The 13,181-nt window shown below is 35.7% G+C and overlaps 1 protein-coding gene across 4 annotated transcripts in view; it reads right to left on the reverse strand.

Annotated features, from left to right (window-relative positions):
* Positions 1-13,181, reverse strand: part of Lingo2 (leucine rich repeat and Ig domain containing 2) — a 1,280,444-nt gene that overhangs the window by 373,013 nt on the left and 894,250 nt on the right. For all 4 annotated transcript variants that reach the window (XM_045160274.1, XM_045160271.1, XM_045160280.1 and 1 more), the window contains one exon: positions 3,358-3,515. The gene's annotated coding sequence lies outside the window, so the exon portion shown is untranslated. The remainder of the gene's footprint in view (positions 1-3,357; positions 3,516-13,181) is intronic.

The raw sequence follows: 13,181 nt of genomic DNA on the forward strand, positions 1-13,181 counted from the left end.
AAAGAGTTCTAAAAATCATATCTATAATGTAAAAATTATGCCTATACAGAAGTGTGTTGACTACCACTAAAAAATACTAACTTAGCATGTCACAGAATAATGGTCAGTGTTTGGGAATATTCTAGACACTGTGGTACAGTGAGCTACAACAAAGGAAGGGAACATTCTTAGTTTGTCTTTCTTATCTGCACATACCTTTTCTGTCTCCACACAACCCTCTTCTAGGATAGAGTGTCAATTAGGTCATATTCCTTTCACTATTGTATATTTAACCATACTTTTTCATGTGAAACCTTCCAGCCCACCCATCACCTATATTCCAGACTTTCCTGCATCTTATTCTATGCCCCATATTCAAATGTTTCATTCATCACACACAATGATTATATTCTTTGGGGACTTTGTCAGACTGTGACCTAAGATTCAAATATTTACAGACCACCTTCTTATAAGTTAAAATTCTTCCCAATCCAGTTTTTAAAGTTGAAATGCTTCTTTCATAAAATGTTTTACACACTTCTATCAGTTTTACTTTCATCATACCCTCTTATCAATAAGTCATTAGCTGAATTGGAAGGCATTTTTCTTAAACTTCATGATAACTAGTTGGTTTCAAGTACTTTGAAAGTCCTAATTTATAGCCATCACTTATATTTATAGTTCATCACTTTTCTAAAGACTATTGCTTATATATTTCAGTAAAGGTTTTATATATTTGTCTAGAATAAGCTATTCACATGTTTTTGTTTGGTATTTAATGGAAGCTACTTTAGGAAAAGGCAAGGGAGGTTGTTTCTCTTTATGTACTATCATGCATATGATGCGAAAGGCATTCAAATAATATGGAGGGCAGATAAATATATAGGACAGAAAATATTTGAGATTCCAGTGAAAATATTCATGCTAGATCAGCTGCTTTCTCAGGATGGCACCTCAGAAGCTCTCAGATTATGATGGCTGCACGGGTTTGTGTATCCACTGCTCTCTAAAATGAGTAAGGATAAATATATTATATACACAGGTGATACTTAAATGGTTTTCATGAACTACCTTGGAGACCACATATCCCATTACATGGAAGAAACTATTATCAAAAGTGCTTTGGAAAAATTTTACCTTTTATATCTTGTCTTTATAGCTTAATATTGCTTTTTTGTATGAACATATAGTAATATAATCCTGAGCCAGGCAAACCTGTGCTTTAAAACTGCTTTACAAAAGAAAAATTGCTACTAAGCCTAGCAACAGTGAAAATTTTTATAGCTTTGGTATAAACTTTTCAGAGACAGAATTGGGAAGCCTTGACACTGTCTTTACTTTACAGTAAGATATATTATATCTCCATAAAAACAGGTGTCACTGATACAACAGAGCACAAAAATGAACATGAAGCTAATATAAATGATAAAAATGCAGTGTATGCATCTTCTGCTCACTTCAAAGCAGGTAGCCTTTAAGTTTCAAAGGATACAGAGAAATCTTATCATTGTATATGATATTGTACAATGTATTATTTTTTCAATAACTAATAAGATTAACTTCAAAGGATTATAGAAGGATAGTTGTTTGTTTATATTTTGGGTCAAATTGTTTATTTTGCCCTTTCTTCAGATTGATGATTATTACAATTCAGAAAGATAGTTTGTAAAGAATTAAAATACATCCTCAGAAAGAGGTGACTTCTTTTTTGACAAGACAATTACTAATTGTATTTACACATTATTATTTATCTATGTATTTAAAATATATTTATTTTTTCCTTTATTTCACTGCCTCTATACAACTCTGAAATTTGGATTTATAGCCAAATTTTACTGAAAATAATTCAAAAAACACATTGAACTTTGTTTTTTACTCACAGCTAAACAGAAGCCTAAAATTATGAGTTTTTTTATGAAGTCATTTTGTTATGTTAAATATTAACACTATAAGGCACAGAACTAAATTAAGGTTTTTCCGGCATTTTGAGTTTTTTTATAGACTGGTAAAATTTCGGAATGTGGGTAACATGCATTGCCACTAAAAAGTAAAGTCATACATCACCTCAGTTCATAAAATACGGATTTATTCCAGGACTTTGGTGATATGCACTATTTCCAACAAATTTTAAATTTATGACTGCATGAGATCTTTTTTACTTTCATCATACCCTCTTATCAATAAGTCATTAGCTGAATTGGAAGGCATTTTTCTTAAACTTCATGATAACTAGTTGGTTTCAAGTACTTTGAAAGTCCTAATTTATAGCCATATAATTATGTTAATCTATAATATATTGGTTAACTTACATCCCTATACTTTCAGAAAGCTAAATAGGAAACTATACTGGCATTTTTTTTTTTTTTTTTGAGGTAGAGTATCAGTCTAGCCCAGGCTGACCAGGAATTCACTCTGTCTTCTCAGAGTGGCCTTGAACTCATGGTGATCCTCCTACCTCTGACTTCTGAGTGCTGAGATTAAAGGCATGCACCACCATGCCCAGCTACTGGCAAAATTTTAATGAAGTCATGTATTTGTATCATAGAATCATCTCCCTCCATTGTTTTCCAAATTAAAAAAAAAATGTGCCAATGCTTTTTGGAGTTTGCATTTGAACCTCAAGAAAACCTTCTTTTTCGATGTAATACACATGAAGAAGCTGTGAAAGTGCTAATGGTCTTAAAGTCAAATAGGAGAATGACTCCTGGTTTTCCCAAGGAAATGTTCATCATTTAAATTATATTAAAGAGCTGAAGGAATTAAAAAGCAAAATATGATCTAACCAATTATGGGAAATAGATTTAAGAGTTTCAATGAAATAAAACATCCAAATGTTATTAGTGATTGTAATATTTTAAATTCTTGCCATTATACTAATATCAGAATATGGTACTTTAGATAATATAATAATAGAATGCAGAATAAGTTCTTTCAAGTAAACAAAACAAGAAATAATTTTATTAGTTTAGTAATTAAAGTAAGTTTAAAGTATGTAAAATCACATGCCATGAACATTTATATATTGTCAAAATTAAAATGATTAAAGTCAATCCTTTCCTATTGTACTCTATTGAGTTCAGAGTACTTACTTAAAGCAGAAATATTTATCATTTGTAGTATTTGTGGCTATTGCATTAAATTACAATCTCTGTACTCTCTTGCAAGCTTTATATACATCTTAAAGTTCTCCTCTCCTCCCTTGAGAGAGGGGTGCTCCATGATTACTATATGAAGCAAAGGAAGCCTCATTCCTCAACAACTTGTTCAGCGAACTTAGAAAACAAGTAGAAAAGCTATACATTATTCAATGAATCCTGGCAGCACAATAAAGCCCTTCAAGCAAGTGATGAATGATCATATGTCTTCCTCAAACCTTACCTTGTTTACTCTTTTTAAAAATCCAACCCCTGCCGTCTACCACACACAGCTCTTGGCCACTGGGCGAAATCCAAACCGAGTAGTTGATCATGATAATTCCAACATGTCACAGCAGCGGTATCTCTCAACATCCCACAAGTCAACTGCTTGAAACATACCTGCAACAAACAAGACATTTCTTCATTTTAATATAAAAATACTGAACCAAATTTTAGTAGTAGGAAGTATTCACTCCTTAATCAACAAGTGAATCATAAAGGTGTGTGGTAGTTTACCAATGTCACTCTAGATGCTGATGAACATAAAGCTGATAGGCTGACAGTCATGGGCCACAGAAGGTATAACAGCACTACCTCCTTTTCATGCTGTATTTAATTACGTAGGCTGCTCAGATTATTAAATATCGCTGATGTTAAAATGCACAGTATGAAGTGTAAACCTCATCCCATTCTTCAGGTACCTGAGAACTTTGAGTACTCCCAATGATTTTCTGACTCTCCATATAATATTTTAGGGTAGCTGGGGAATGAGATGCCCTGCTGCCAAACCTACCATCAGCCTGATGAAATCCACAGAACTATATGGACCAAGGACAGTTTCTTGCATGCACTCTGAAGCCTCTGATAATGTCAGCATTTCTAGTATAAAAATTAGGTCTTCTCTTTAGGAAAATGTGGGAGAACACTCATGAGGAGCAAATGTGAGGTGCTGAAAATTCAATAGTTTTTACTCTCCATACCAAGATATGATCACACTGAAACAGAGTATGAACACAAAGGAGTGAGCAGAGACTAAGAAGGTCATTATCTGACTAATTTGAGGCAATGTATCATATATTTAATGGTACAATTGTTTAAATACAGATGAACACATAGGCTGTTTCAACTACATAAACATGCTTGACTTCCATTAATGAAAAAATAATCTTGTGCACAATCTCCTGCTTTTATTGTGCTGTTGCCTGTCACAAAAGACCTTAGTTCAAAGGAAATATAGAAAGACTAATAAACAGAAATTCTTATTGTTCTTTCCAGAGTAGAATTTAATAGCTATTAAACTTTAAAACTACAACAATCATATTTAGTAATGCATATAATAAAAACAATCATAATTCTTATTTTAAAATAAGTGCACAGAAAGGGCTGAAAGGTTAGTCTAAGTCTATGCAGAGACTCGTGAGTGACTTTGTGCTTCCGACTCATGGACACAGGTGCAAAATCTGATCTTAACAAGGCACAATACAATATATTTTCATGCACCTGTGATTAGAGCTTCAGGTATCCTTAGAAGTCACTGTGGAGACTGTTAAAAAAAGACTCAGCAGTGATGTGTCATATTGTTCCATTTAGCAAGCGGTAAAATAGAAAAGGGTTGAAGTCTAGCACATACTCAGACTGAAATGCAACATTTCAAAATAGCTCCTTAATACTACATGTCCATGTTGCATTTTAAAGTAGGTGTGTTATCTTGATGCTACTAGCAATAAATAGCCACTTGTCCCATATACACAAGCAACAAAATTTTCGAATCTTTCTATCCAAGCTCTGGTATTTATTAACCTACAATCTTAGTTAGATTTGAAATGCAAATTGCTTACATTCACAATGATATTTTCCCACTAAATTTTTTTTTGAGAATACTCAGAAAGTGATCAAATCAATTATCTTGTAAAGCAAACCCGCTTTTATGAATGACAATCATTTTTAGTCTTTTGACAACCATGCAGAATATTGGAAGAAGCTATACACTCCTGTACCAGATAACACGAAAGCATTTATAAACATCATATCTGAGCTCCCAAAATGGTTTTGAAGTGAGGAGATTTTGAAAACTATTTGCTTTGGAAGCAACCATCTGTGACTCCACACCATTTCTTATATGTTGGTTCTGTTACTTATTACAAAGCAGTAAAAATAAATCAGCACACTTAGAATGATTTTATTGTATTAAACAGGAACAATGCTGTGTATCATTTTTCAGAATGGATGGTTTTTATGTAGTTGCTTTCTAGAAGTGCTGATTTTTCACTAATTCTTGATTACTCATTTATTTAATAGCACATTCATTTATCCTACAATATGTAGCTTAGAACTTCTATCATGGGATTTAGTACATAGGAAATATCTAAACACATATTCTCTCTGAAAGGATTACCATATATTATCTTCAAATTTCTTATCGTGTTCTAGTAAACAATAAAGCAAAAGCATAAGAGAATATCAAAATAATTAACCTTACTTTACAACCAATTCTCTATGAAGTCATACTAAGGAATGTTGAGAAATTTTTCAATGAGCACAGCACTATGGACCAAAATATAGTTACAGGTAACATGATCAGTTTACATAGCTGAAATGTATGACCCTTTCACTAGACATAATGTCTTAATTACTCTTAAGGTTTTTTTTTTTTCTTCTTCAAAAAAGCCATTTTCCTGACTGATATAAAATTCATTACAAAATTTATCTAATTTGGTTTTTTATAATGTATACCAGTCTGAGGAACTTTATTGTCATAAGAAACAGTTCTGTCCACTTAGAGAGACTGAGGGCAAGGATGAGAGAGTGAGAGAGAGAAAGATAGAGAAAGAAAGAGAAAGAGGGAAAGAGAGAAAGGAAGAAAGAAGAAAGAAAGAAAGAAAGAGAGAGAGAGTGTGAGAAATAAAGAAAGAAAGGAGGCAGAGGTAGGAGGATCGCCAAGAGTTTGAAGCCACCCTGAGACTACATAGTGAATTCCAGGTCAGCCTGAGCCAGAGTGAGACCCTACCTCTCAAAACCAAAAAAAAAAAAAAAAAAAGAAAAGAAAGAAAGAAAGGCAAGTGAGCAGGACAGGGCCTCAGCCACTGCAGTTGATTGCCAGATGCTTTCTCCACCTAGTATGCATGTGCAACCTTGCGTTTGCATCAACTTTCTGCATGTGGCTTATGTGGGATTTGGAGAGAGATCAAACATGGATCCTTAGGCTTCACAGGCAAGTGCCTAAACCACCAAGTAATATCTTTAGTCCCAATTAGCTTTTAATAGTACCTTAACATTTCTGGGATTTAACACAAAATCACTGTTTCTAATTTTTATTATTATTATCATTATTATTATTGCTTTGTTTTGTTTTGTTTTTCAAGGTAGGGTCTCACTGTGGCTCAGGCTGACCTGGAATTTAACTATGTAGTTTCAGGGTGGCCTCGAACTCACAGCGCTCCTCCTACCTCTGCCTCCCGAGTGCTGGGATTAAAGGCGTGTGCCACCATGCCTGGCTACACCACTATTTCTAATTATTGTACATAAGGAATCACAGTAAAATCCTGTGTGGTTTATGGCACATTCAAGCTAAATAACTTTGTTTGTGTATTGCAGGAGAAAAGATTGTGGACAATGTTCTCGTTTAAGTTAGTATACATAGGTTTTGTGTTGTTACCCCTTGTCTTTCCTCAAAGACCACATAGAAACTACAATGCATATTATCACCCCCAAAATAGGAATTGGGGAGATGAGCATAAATGCATATTTTGAGTTGAGCCTGACAATCAGCATGAGGGTGAAGGAGACCGAAACCCAACACCTATGGAAGCAGAGATCCAGAGGCTCTTAAGAGCCCACCACTGAAGTAGACTTGAAACACACCCAACATAGCCCAGGGCATTTTGCAGAAGAGGGAGCAGAAAGATTGTTAGAGGCACAAGTTGGGACATCATACCCAGAGGCATTGCCTTTCACCAATAACTAATTTCTGCCCCAACTATGCATAAACCACAATTCTCAAGGGGAAAACCTACAATCCCACTGAGGAAGGTCCCTAGCGGAATATGTGGGCACACATTATGTACCCACCCTATGTCTGTAACTAACAAAAGAAAAGAAAAAATGCTTTTGAGGTGGCCATGAGAGTTAACACTCACTGTCATCTTAAATAGGCTATAGAATAACCTGAAATGTCTGTGAGGATGACTCTGGATTGGCTCAACTGAGGTGTAAAGACATAATCACGAGATGGGCAGCACCACATGAAGGGCTGGAAACCTGGGCTGAATGAAGAGAAACTGAGTTGAGCATAAGCCATCTTCTCTGCTTTCTCACTGCAAACACAGTGATGTTTTGCCGCCATACCAGCCCCACCACAGTAGACTATAGCATAAACTATAAGACAAAATATACCCTTATTTTCTTATGTTTTTGTTAGGTATTTTGTCACAGTAATATGTAAAGCTATTAATGCAACAATTGCCACCTTTATCTAGAAGCAGCTAAGATCATGCATGAGTGGCCCATTCAAGTTCCACCTTAGAAGGAGATAAGGAAGGATCATCACAGCCTTACCTGATATTTCAGGTGCTCCCTAAGCTAGCCTCAGGCAGAGATAGAGTATACACACAAGATTAAAGATTAAAGGGTGGGGAGCTCCATTTATGAAGCTAAGGGGAGGTAGTCATTAATACTGACTTTTTGATACTATAGCTATCTTTGGGTCTTCATATTCTTGTAAGTAATCCTTCTTGCATGATCTGTAAGGAAGCCCCACAAATTTATACATTTCACAGTACAATTTAAAACAGTCTAGCTTTAATCAGTCATGGGTATCATGTGTAGGGGAGTATGTGCTAATCATCTTCTCCCCCCAAAAAGAGTTCACACAACAGCAATGGTCATGAAAATTGCAAAGTTCAGGACATTGGTCAGAAAATATATGTTTAACCAACTTTCCTTATGAAAGCATATTCAAAACAACTTTTTTTCATCAGTCTTCAAGTATGTGATTTAATGAGAACAAAAAGACAAAGGAAATTATTATGAAAAATATTCAAAACTAGATGTTCTTTATTCAAATCAATATGGATTTCAATATGGATTTTGCCCTATTTTCTAATTTTATATTTTTTGAGCCTCTGCTCTGATAAAATTTTTAAATGCTCTTGTTTTGAGAAATTATTATTCTTTGACACATGATATTTTATTCATTTATTTATTTGAGAATGAGAGACAGATATAGAGAGAGATACAGATAGAGAGTGAGAGAGGTCGGGCACGCAGGGCCTTTAGCCACTGCAAATGAATTCCAGATGCATGTGTCCCCTTGTGCATCTGGCTTATGTGGAATCTGAGGAATTGTACTGGGGTCCTTAGGCTTACAGGTAAGCACCTTAATCATTAAGCCATTTCCCCAGCGCTATACATGAATTTTGAAGGGACATTTTTATAAATTATTTCTTAATAATATTTGAAAAAATATTGGGCTAGAGAGATGGTTTAGCAGTTAAGGCATTTGCCTGCAAAGCCAAAGGACCCATGTTAGCCAGATGCACAAGGTGGCGCATGCATCTGGAGTTCGTTTGCAGTAGCTGGTGGCCCTGGCATGCCCATTCTCTCTCTTTCTATTTCTCTGTCAAATAAATAAATAATAATAAAATATTTAAAAAAAGAAAAAATATTTTAAATGAATTTTTGACAATGTTCTTCTAAAAGATTCCTTGGTATACAGAAGGCAGGTATACAGAAACTGTTAATAAAATGGTGTTACACACACACAAAAAAGGAAGATATTCACAAGTTCTCAAACCATTTGTGTGTGTGTGTGTGTATGTGTGTGTGTATGTTAGTCTACCAGCAAGTGCTCTCTAATTGAATTCTGCTTTTCTTTGTATATTCTAATACATAACAATGCTATCCTTTTACATTACCTTAGTGCTTTGAAGAATGTTTTCTAAAGGTGCTCCTTTGCATTGAGACACTCATTCTATAGGCTATTGATTTGTAGATATGTTACTCTTTAAACACTGTCTTTGGGATGTTTCATCTTTCCCTAGAAGCACGCTGCACAGGTCCCTGAACAACCAGTAGAACTGTAAATTTGTGGAGCAGCCACTGAGTTCCTTTTACTTACTAAATGACTACTAGGTATATTTTGCAAGATTTGCATGAAAGCAACTCATTTTCCCAAATAAACAGTAAGAGCATAAGCATACAAAATGTGAGAAGAGGTAGATTATTAATATCAATATTATGGTGCTCTTTTTTCTTATAAATATCACATCTACTTCTTTTTGTCTATTCTTTTTAAAAGGAAAGAGACTGCTATCACTTTTTAGTGACAAAGCTGTAGTTTCTAAGTTCTTTTTCTCCCTCCAATCACATAAAAATATCAAGCATTCTCTCCTATCAGTTAGAGGCTGCTACAACAACCAATATGACTTCTAAGTATTCATTGCTCTTTACATGTGATTTCTCTTTTAATGACCTCAAAAGATACACAGTATACTCTAATAATATTCTCTTTATAGTGATGAGACTGGAGCTTAGAATGTTCACATCACTTACCCAAGGACAAAAATCTTTTGAACTAAATGCAATTGAGATTCCAACATTCTTAACTCATAGTTCTGTTTGTCAATGAATTTTAAATGCTTCTTGATTGAACTTGAGCAACTCATTCAATCTATAGATCTTCATGATCACCGAGAGCCATAATGGCCTGCTCCTTCCTTTCTGATACCAGCTTCTCTAGCTTACTCAGCATGGTGTCCAAACAGCCTGAGAGATTTCCAATTCCCTTGATGCTAAATAACCATGTTTTTGGTATTTTTTTTTCCAGAAAGATACCAAAAACAACAAAGTATTAGCGGAGCTTAATTGTAAAAATCCACAGATGACCCCTGTATCCTCTTTCTCTCTCTCCTTTTTTGAAATATCAATAAAGGAGAAAACCATCTAAACATGCTGTGACAAAGCCTGTGCAATGTAACAGCACACTGCATTTTCCCCATTTTGTGTGTCCTCTTCAATTCACTGCAACTTGAAATTATCTCTCCAACATCTATCTGATAAGTCTTCTTATTGTATCTCTGCAGGAATAGCTGTAAGTAATATAAAACAATATCTAAATCTAGAGTACTCTTGTCAATAGCTTAAAATGTAGTACCTGACACTGAATCACAAACAATTCTTCATGTGTTCATCTATTACCAAATATGCCCAATTCTGATTTAATCATGAGCTTCAACCTTGTCAGTTCAAGCCAGCCATATTCATGTTTGTATTGTGTTAAATTGAAAAATTAACTCCCAATGTTGACAAATTTTTCTGGGCTGAAGCTTAACTCCTTACTTTTTCATTTTTTTCTCAGTATTTTCAAACTTCTGTTTTCCCTCCCAGCCACCAAAAATAAATACCAAAATGATCACATAAACAAATATCAGTTTTGATGTACTGAGTAGGCAATGTAGGCCAAAGACAATGAGAAAAAGTAAACATATGTCATGAAACATTGCTATCCTGCAATTGCTTCCTTGGTTTGGTAACACCTTCCTGGTACAAGGAGGGAACTTTGGCCCCAAGGAGATACATGGCAAACTGATTTTGGAGGCAGTTTCTAAGATACTGTCGAAGATACAAGATACAGCTCCAGAATGATAACCTGAAAAGAGAAAATACATAGAGCAAGGGTACCAAGGTTCAAATGGAAATTTGCCATGCATTTGGAAAAAAAATCTTATATTGAGTGAAACATCTTCTTGTGGGAATCAGATTGCTTTTGCTGGGTAAGAACAGTGATAATAACTTTGTATTATAGCCTACTTGCAGGACCAGAGTTAAAACAGGGATTGATCAGCACTGCACAGTTATGCATTCCTCTTATCCCTGGCCACAGTTCTTCTTCTGTTTATAACTAAAGCTCATATTGTCCTGGAATATGAACTAAGGGTCAATGGATCCCTTTGTCTGTTTCTCTTACAAATGCATACATTTATTGAGTCTCCATCCTCTGTTTTATGTTATTAAAATGCAGAAAGAAACAAAAGAAAGATAGAATGAAATAAAGCTTCTAGAAAAAAAATTGGATAAAATGTTGGCACATTTGTATTAGATGAAAGTGTTTTAGATACTATACCACAAACATGATGCATAAAATTTGGTAGAGTGTATTTATTGATTTAATACATTTTCTATGATGGAAATATTTTTAGAACAGTAAACAAAGACAAGCCACAATGAGTGGCATGGTAGTTTGAATGTATGAACCCATAGATTCAGGTGTGTTATTAAAATTGAGTTTGTAGGGCTGGAGAGATAGCTTACTGGGTAAGGCACTTGCCTGTGAAGCCTAAGAATCTTGGTTCAATCCCTAGTACTCACATAAGCCAGATGCTCAAGGTGGAACATGCATCTGGAGTTTGTTTGCAGTGGCTGGAAACACTGATGTGCCAATTCTCCCTCTCTCTCTCTCTCTCACTCACTCTCACTCTCACTCTCACTCTCTCTCAAGTAAATAAATAAAAGTAAAATATTTTTTTTAATTGAGTTTTCAATTTCAGATGCTAGCAGGCAGTGTGGAGAGCAGCTTTGAGCTCTGAAATTCCTGCTTCCTGATTGCTGGTGTTGTTGCTGCAGTTGTTTCTCTGTTTGGAAGTAAGCAGCTTCTTTTGCCATCAATAGAACTTTTCATGGATTTGTAAGATTAATTAAATCCTTCTTCCCATAAACTATGTCTGGTTGGACAGGCATCCTAACAATGCTGAGCTGACTACAACAAGGAATATATTTGAAAATTATTTAAATGATTTGTATTTATAATATAAAAGAACTACCAAAACTACAGATCATTCTTAGTGAACTTACCAATCACAGAAAATAATCGCCACATAGCCTCACTCATCTACAGCACCTAACCTGAATCGACCCAAGACACCTTACATACCCAGCAAGCATCTTATGGACTAGACAATAGGATGGATGAGGAGGGAGGGGAGGGCAACGGAGGAGTGGGAAACACAAATCTAGACCCAAATAGCAATAGTACCATAAAATTCTACTTCCTAAAAGGCAGACCAAATGGCTGAACCTTCACCAGGCCCTTAGAGGAAACACCTGAAATGCAAGACACTGGAGAGGATACGATGAAGACTAACCTTAATCATCTACAGCTTCCCTACCTCCCTCTCCCCACTCCCTCTTCTCTCTCTTTTATATTAGTTATCTTTCTCCTCCTTTTCTTAGTGGGCACTGAGCTGTAATTCCCAGGACCAACAAGTGGCTATTATCCACAATGAGCTTTTGACCAGAGAGACCTACAAGGTTTCCTAAAAGAAAGACAGATTTCTGTCCAAGTACTTGATGACCCACCAAAGATTAGTGGTAAGATCCTACTTCTGAAGACACCTTATGTGGTAGACACATAAAATGAAATGGCATGGCTAGAAGTTGGAAGAGAGTCAGTCCCCAGACAGTCAGTGCATCTAGTGCCAGAAGGTGCTACATGGGCGACTTGGGGGAAATTGACCAATATCTGTCCAAGCAACTCATGGTCTAACCTACTTAGCAGCAAATAAGCTATTGTGATGCCCACACAAGTGCAATAGTGTCACACAACCATGGTGGGGAACCAACTGCTCTCAATTTGGACAACTCATTCCCTCAGTGGTATGGGACCCATAGCTGGAGCTGGGAAACAAGTCAGAACCATATCCAAACATAAGCTCACTGTCCATTATCAAGCTACCATCAATCATGGGCTACAAGAGGGCCTACACCTATTAAAGTCTCTATTAAAATGTAAAGGTTATCTCATTTGTCTAGTGCTAACTTACTCTCATTTGGAGAATCTACTTCTCTCTTTCAGATAGATGTGTATCCTAAGGAGAGAGCCACCCCATCATACCTCAAAAGGGCCCCAGCTGAAACTAAGAAAAATTGGTGAAACAAGCAAGGGTGCTGTTTTCCTGATGAACCAGATACCAGTACAAGGGGGAAGGAGATCAACACAGAGATAAATCAACTCCTACCAAATCAGAGAGCCAGAGACCCAGAGGCCCCCAACACCTCATTACTGAAGCAGAC

This window comes from Jaculus jaculus, chromosome 1, assembly GCF_020740685.1.
Source record: "Jaculus jaculus isolate mJacJac1 chromosome 1, mJacJac1.mat.Y.cur, whole genome shotgun sequence".
NCBI classification, from domain to species: domain Eukaryota; kingdom Metazoa; phylum Chordata; class Mammalia; order Rodentia; family Dipodidae; genus Jaculus; species Jaculus jaculus.